At 33.9% G+C, this 5,415-nt stretch overlaps 1 non-coding gene across 1 annotated transcript; it reads left to right on the top strand.

The window, feature by feature from the left end:
• Positions 1–1,749: 1,749 nt before the first annotated feature.
• TRNAV-CAC (transfer RNA valine (anticodon CAC)) lies at positions 1,750–1,822 on the top strand. The gene has a single exon. It is a non-coding gene; the product is annotated as a tRNA-Val (tRNA).
• Positions 1,823–5,415: the final 3,593 nt, after the last annotated feature.

Genomic DNA, 5,415 nt, shown 5'->3' with positions numbered 1-5,415 from the left:
ATGGTGATCCAAGCAGACTGATACACTCTTCCCCAAATCAGCTGTCCCTATTTTACAATAATGTGTATCCCTGTCTGTTTGACCAGTCTAACTTTTCTATATATTAGATATCACAAAATATAATGGAAATGGAATTCAAATTGATTATCAAGTGAAATGGCAAATTCTAACATACAGAATTTCAGGAAGCTGATAAAAATGTTAGAGAATTTCTGGAATTCATGCAAAATCATCACCCAGGGTATTGTCTACAAAGAAAGTCACCCACCATATCAGAAAACAAAGGATGTTGCAGCCATCAAGCCATTAACCATCAGTCACTGCAGCAGCCCCAGATTATGTACCCTAAGGGGATTCAGGATGGAAAAGAACAGGATACTGGCCCTAGATAGCTGAGGTGCACATCAAAGGAATGATTTTAAAGAGCCCAGACTCTTGCATGTTCCCATACATAGAAAAGCACTAACTTCATTAACTTGAGATGTCTGTTTTTCTTTAATTAACAGTAATCTTTTGGTGTCTTGTTCAGACTGCCTGGTTTTGTTGCAAAAACTCCTATTTACCCTGTCTCCTTCCTTATCTCTTCAGAGCATCCCTCAGAGCTGAGAAGCTATCTTCCTGGCTTAAGTCCTCAGTTCCGTCTGCCAAATAAAATAATTCTCAACTTTTAGGTTGTATATCTTTTTCAGTCGAAAGAGCTAGACCTCTAAAAATGATAATAATAATAGATTATTTGGAAGAGAATGTTTTCATTATTAAGGAGTTATTACAGGATAATAAAAACTTCAATAATGCCCTAATAGGTTTATTAAATTATTTTCTTTAGACAATGTAAAATGATCACAGGTTATTTTTTTCATGATAAAATTGTCAAAAGAAATTTCAGAAAAAATCGGAAAATGCTTAATTTTACCAAGATGTTTGTATAGTTTAATCAATTGTTAATCTGAGGTTTATAATTAAAATGTATATGGTTGTATTTTAATAAAATGTTACTCTCTGACTTAAAAAATTAAGCTGGAAATATTTGGTCAATTCTTTATTGATGATGAGGACCAAGAAGAATCTTATTAATATTGTATCTAGAACCTTGCTTCTAATTAGCATAAGAATTTCTGAATTTGAAATAGAAAAATAGGTGGTATTCCTTTATTGCATTATATGTCAGTAGCTTTTGTGGGGATCATATCAAAATATATATAGTTGAATACGCTCTTTAATTTACACATTCAGTAAACATTAAACCAGAAGATTTACCACGTACCTAATGAATCTTAAACTTCAGAGCCATTTGCTCACAAAGACTCAAAGGTGAGACAGTAGCTGTTGTTTCATACGGCCCTATAATTATGTTAAATTTATACAATTAAAATATTTTAACAGTTAGTTAAGACTGATAATCTCTTCAAGCAACAACTTCCCCTCTGTCACACCTCTCCTTTTGTGTCAGGGAACACTGAAGCAGCCATGGGCATCTTGGCTAGATGGTAGCAGAAGTTGAGTTGGGGATACATAAACTTTGTATTTAGTAGATGAAACCCCTTTCATGTACTGTCAGGGCATTTTGAATCCACTGTATAGGAATGGTGGGTACCCCTACGGGCCCTGTGCTGAGTCACCCATCATCACGTCACAAACGTTTACAGCCACAGATCACGATGGGATATAAATGTGTCCCAAGATACGCAACAAAAGGAATATGTAAATAATAGAGGTATGAAAAGGACAGAGCTCAAAAGATTTGGGGCTTCCCTGGTGGCGCAGTGGCTAGGACTCTGTGCTCACAATGCAGGGGGCCCAGGTTCGATCCCTGGCCAGGGAAATAGATCCCACATGCATACTGCAGCTAACAGTTCACATGTCACAACTAAGGGGCCCACGTGCAGCAACTAAGATCTGGAAGAACCAAATAAATAAATAAATATTTTTTTTAAAAAAGATTTTCTTGTTATTAGAATATTCTTTTAGTCATAAGTATAAAATTGTAAGAAGAGTATTTAGTTCTCATCAGCGCCTAAATCAGAGGAGAATTTCTGTCAGGCATATACTCGGTAATATATATGACTACAAAAACATCATGCATTTAAAAATGAGAATTATGTAAAATAAAATTTAATAAAATTCTTATGTTTCTAGGACACAAACCTATAGCAATACTACAGAAAGTATATCTGAAATATCTCATATACAAAAGAAACTCAATGGAAGTTTCCCAAGCTTCAAAATAATTTTTAAAATCCACATGACATAATCAATACTTATTTGTGAAACTGAAAGAACCTTTTGTAAATTGTCGTTATTAATTTAAAAATAATCAACCATGCTAGTGGAAATATTGAATAGCATTCTCTCTAAAGAAAATAATAATTTAAAAGTGTTATAAAGAAATAATCGAGAATATATAGCCAAAGCCAAAGTACAATAAATGATATGTCTGGCAGTTAATTATAGAGAGTTGAATTTTTTTTAATGTATGATGAATTTGTCAGCTTCTTCAAGTTTCTATTGTGCTTTTTCTTGTTAATTCTAAATAAATATTCACAACCATTCCTATTTTGTATCCTTTTCCTCAAAGAGCACTCCCAAAAGTATTGCTTTAGGTCCCATAAAATCTGGATCTACTCCTGTTTATGAGGCAGATATAACTGTATCACTGCTGAAACTGCCTCTCAGAAAAATTAAGCACCCTGCCCTAATTTACCGGGAAATGAATGCTGAGACTGGAATTTGATTCCGAGATTGTCATTTCAAAGTCCATGCTAATGCAATGCGACCAGTCTTCTAATCCCTTCTCAGATAAGGTGAGAGAGGCAATAATAGCTCTCTAATAGAAAGATAGAGACACAGGTAGGGTCTATCTCCCTGAACCCTCAGCCAGCTACCTACCACCACCAAAGGTTCCTAAGACAGGTACATTAAAGGACACTCCAAGCAAAGAAATGCTTTCTATTGGGGACTTCATTGTTTTGAGTAATAAGTCAGCATGTGGAAGTCCTTCTATAAGATGTGCACCAAGTCAAGTCTTGAAAAGCAGGTAACCTCTAAGGTTTTTCTTTTTTTCTAAATGCATCTACAATGTTAAGAATGAATGAAAATTTAGCACTCAAATTTGCTTTATGTTTTATTATGTGGGAAGTATTTTGAACTCAATGACTATTTACTGTATCATAGCCTGTGACGTAGTCTGCTCACACCTCTTAAGGTAAGTTGTGCCATGATTCACTACAATCCTAATTGCTTTAATTAAGCAGTCAATGATATCCTGGCATTGCATCTTAATTTTATATACAAAAAGGTAGACTTATTTTGCATACATGAACTAAGAGTTGTCAAAGCAAATGGAGATAGTATTCTGCACATAAAGTCATTTTAATTTTCTCTCTAAAATTTCTACGAACATTATTTAAATAAAATTAATATTCAAACTGAAACTTTTAGTTAAAAATAATGAATGTAGACTAAAGTTTCTTTGTATCTTAAACATAATCAAGAGTACAATTATGGTATTTCATTGATGTTATCTAAAACAGTAGAAGTCTTACTGCCTCTAACATGCAAACTTAAAAAAATGGCTGAGGCAGAGGGCAGAATACTGGATTTGAAACTGGAAATTCTGGGCTTGTTTATAAATCCTTCATAGATTTATCTTATGATTGCAAGCTCTTAACCTTTCTAAACTTTACATCTACCAATTATAAAATGGGCATAGTGAGTCCACATCAATGCTGACACCTTAGCTATTGTAAGAATCTTGTAATATGATGTAAGTGACAGCATAATGTGAACTAATTTCTAGGCCATCTTTGACCTGTTTATACAGAAACATACACTATCCTTTCTGTTTGTAGGGTTAACATCAAAGCAAGCACCAGAAAGAGAATTATATCCTTGATGCAGTCTATCAGAATCATATAGGGAGGAAATAAATGTGCAAACAAAAGACAAATGATAAACACTTCTTCAGCAAAGTCCTCCCATTTTCTCACTTGCCAAGGAATCATTATATTCCAACCATTTTTATGCACACAATTGGGTTTTAGTTTAGTTAGAAATTAATTTTTCAATGTTTTACTGTTTGAAATGAACATCATTGTATGTCTTTCCTCAAGCTGTTATTGTGCTAAAAATTCAAAAGAAAAGTGAGGAACATAAATTCTTCTGCTTTTCATTATTATTCAAATGATATGTGTCCTGCCATCAGGGAAAATAAGCACTTTGAACTTTAAGGGAGGAGCCAGCTAGTCTTTCCTCAACCAAATAGTCTTCCAAAACCACTCCAAGATCACACAGAACTCCTCACACGTATTTCATGGAATATTACTCTTGAATACTCTACCAATCCGACATATCACTTCAGTTCTCTGTGGCTGAGCTTCATCTGGGAGGATATAGTCTCTATTTTGATGAATCAACCATAATGAAGAGAATAGCAACCAACTGAAACCAATCCAGAACTGACACAGATGTTAGATTAGTAGATAAGAACTTTAAAACAAGTATTGTAACTGTATTACATATATTTTAAAAACTTAGTTAGAGCTACTGAAAAAAAAAAGAAGCACCCAAATCAAATTTCTTGAAACGGAAACTACAATGTCTGGGATGAAGAATACATTGGAGAGCATTAATGCATTAATGGAAGATTAGACACTGTAGAAAAAAGATGACTGAAGTTGAACAGAAAGAAAAAAAATATGTAGTGAACTGTGGGACAATGCCAAGTGACTTAACGTGTGGGTCATTGAGGTCTTGAAAGAAAAGAGAGGGGCTTGAGTTATGACAGTGGCAAAAGTTATGAAAGAAAGTGAGGAAGTTGTTATGGGAGACAAAATTGAACTTGGAAACTGTCGAGTTTTAACTAAGGAAGGAAGTTGTGGAAGAATACTATGATGTTTGTTGAGTTAGAATCTAACCAGATCATCATAATCCCAAGTATAACCCAGAGTTAAATTGAATGGAATGATGGGAAAAGAATAAAACACCCAATAATGTAAACTATGAAAAGGACTGGAGGATTGATAGAAGTTCATGTAGATCTTGTTTGGCTCTTTGTATACTCAGATTTTGATTCTTTTAGCCTCCCAACACCTCATGAGGATTTCTTTACAAATTACACTTTTCTGCTCTGTGATAAAATAACCCAGATAAAATATGACACAATTTGAAAAAAATTATCCCCAGGAATATTAATACTGTGATCCCATATTATTACCTAAACTTCTGACTGACACTAATTTCCCCCCCCCACCCCCCGGTTATGTGAAACCTGGTATTATTGATCACTGTCAGAAAATTTTATCATTTAAATGTTTTTTTCAAATATTTTACCTAAATCATCTGTTACAGTTAAAGAGCCTTTTTATCTTTAAATATTTATAAGCTCCTTGGAGAAATAAAGAGATCTTCACAGCCTAA

This window comes from Phocoena phocoena, chromosome 6, assembly GCF_963924675.1.
Source record: "Phocoena phocoena chromosome 6, mPhoPho1.1, whole genome shotgun sequence".
In the NCBI taxonomy this organism is placed as follows: domain Eukaryota; kingdom Metazoa; phylum Chordata; class Mammalia; order Artiodactyla; family Phocoenidae; genus Phocoena; species Phocoena phocoena.
Note: the sequence above shows the minus strand (reverse complement) of the source record. Positions and strands in the feature narration are given on the sequence as shown.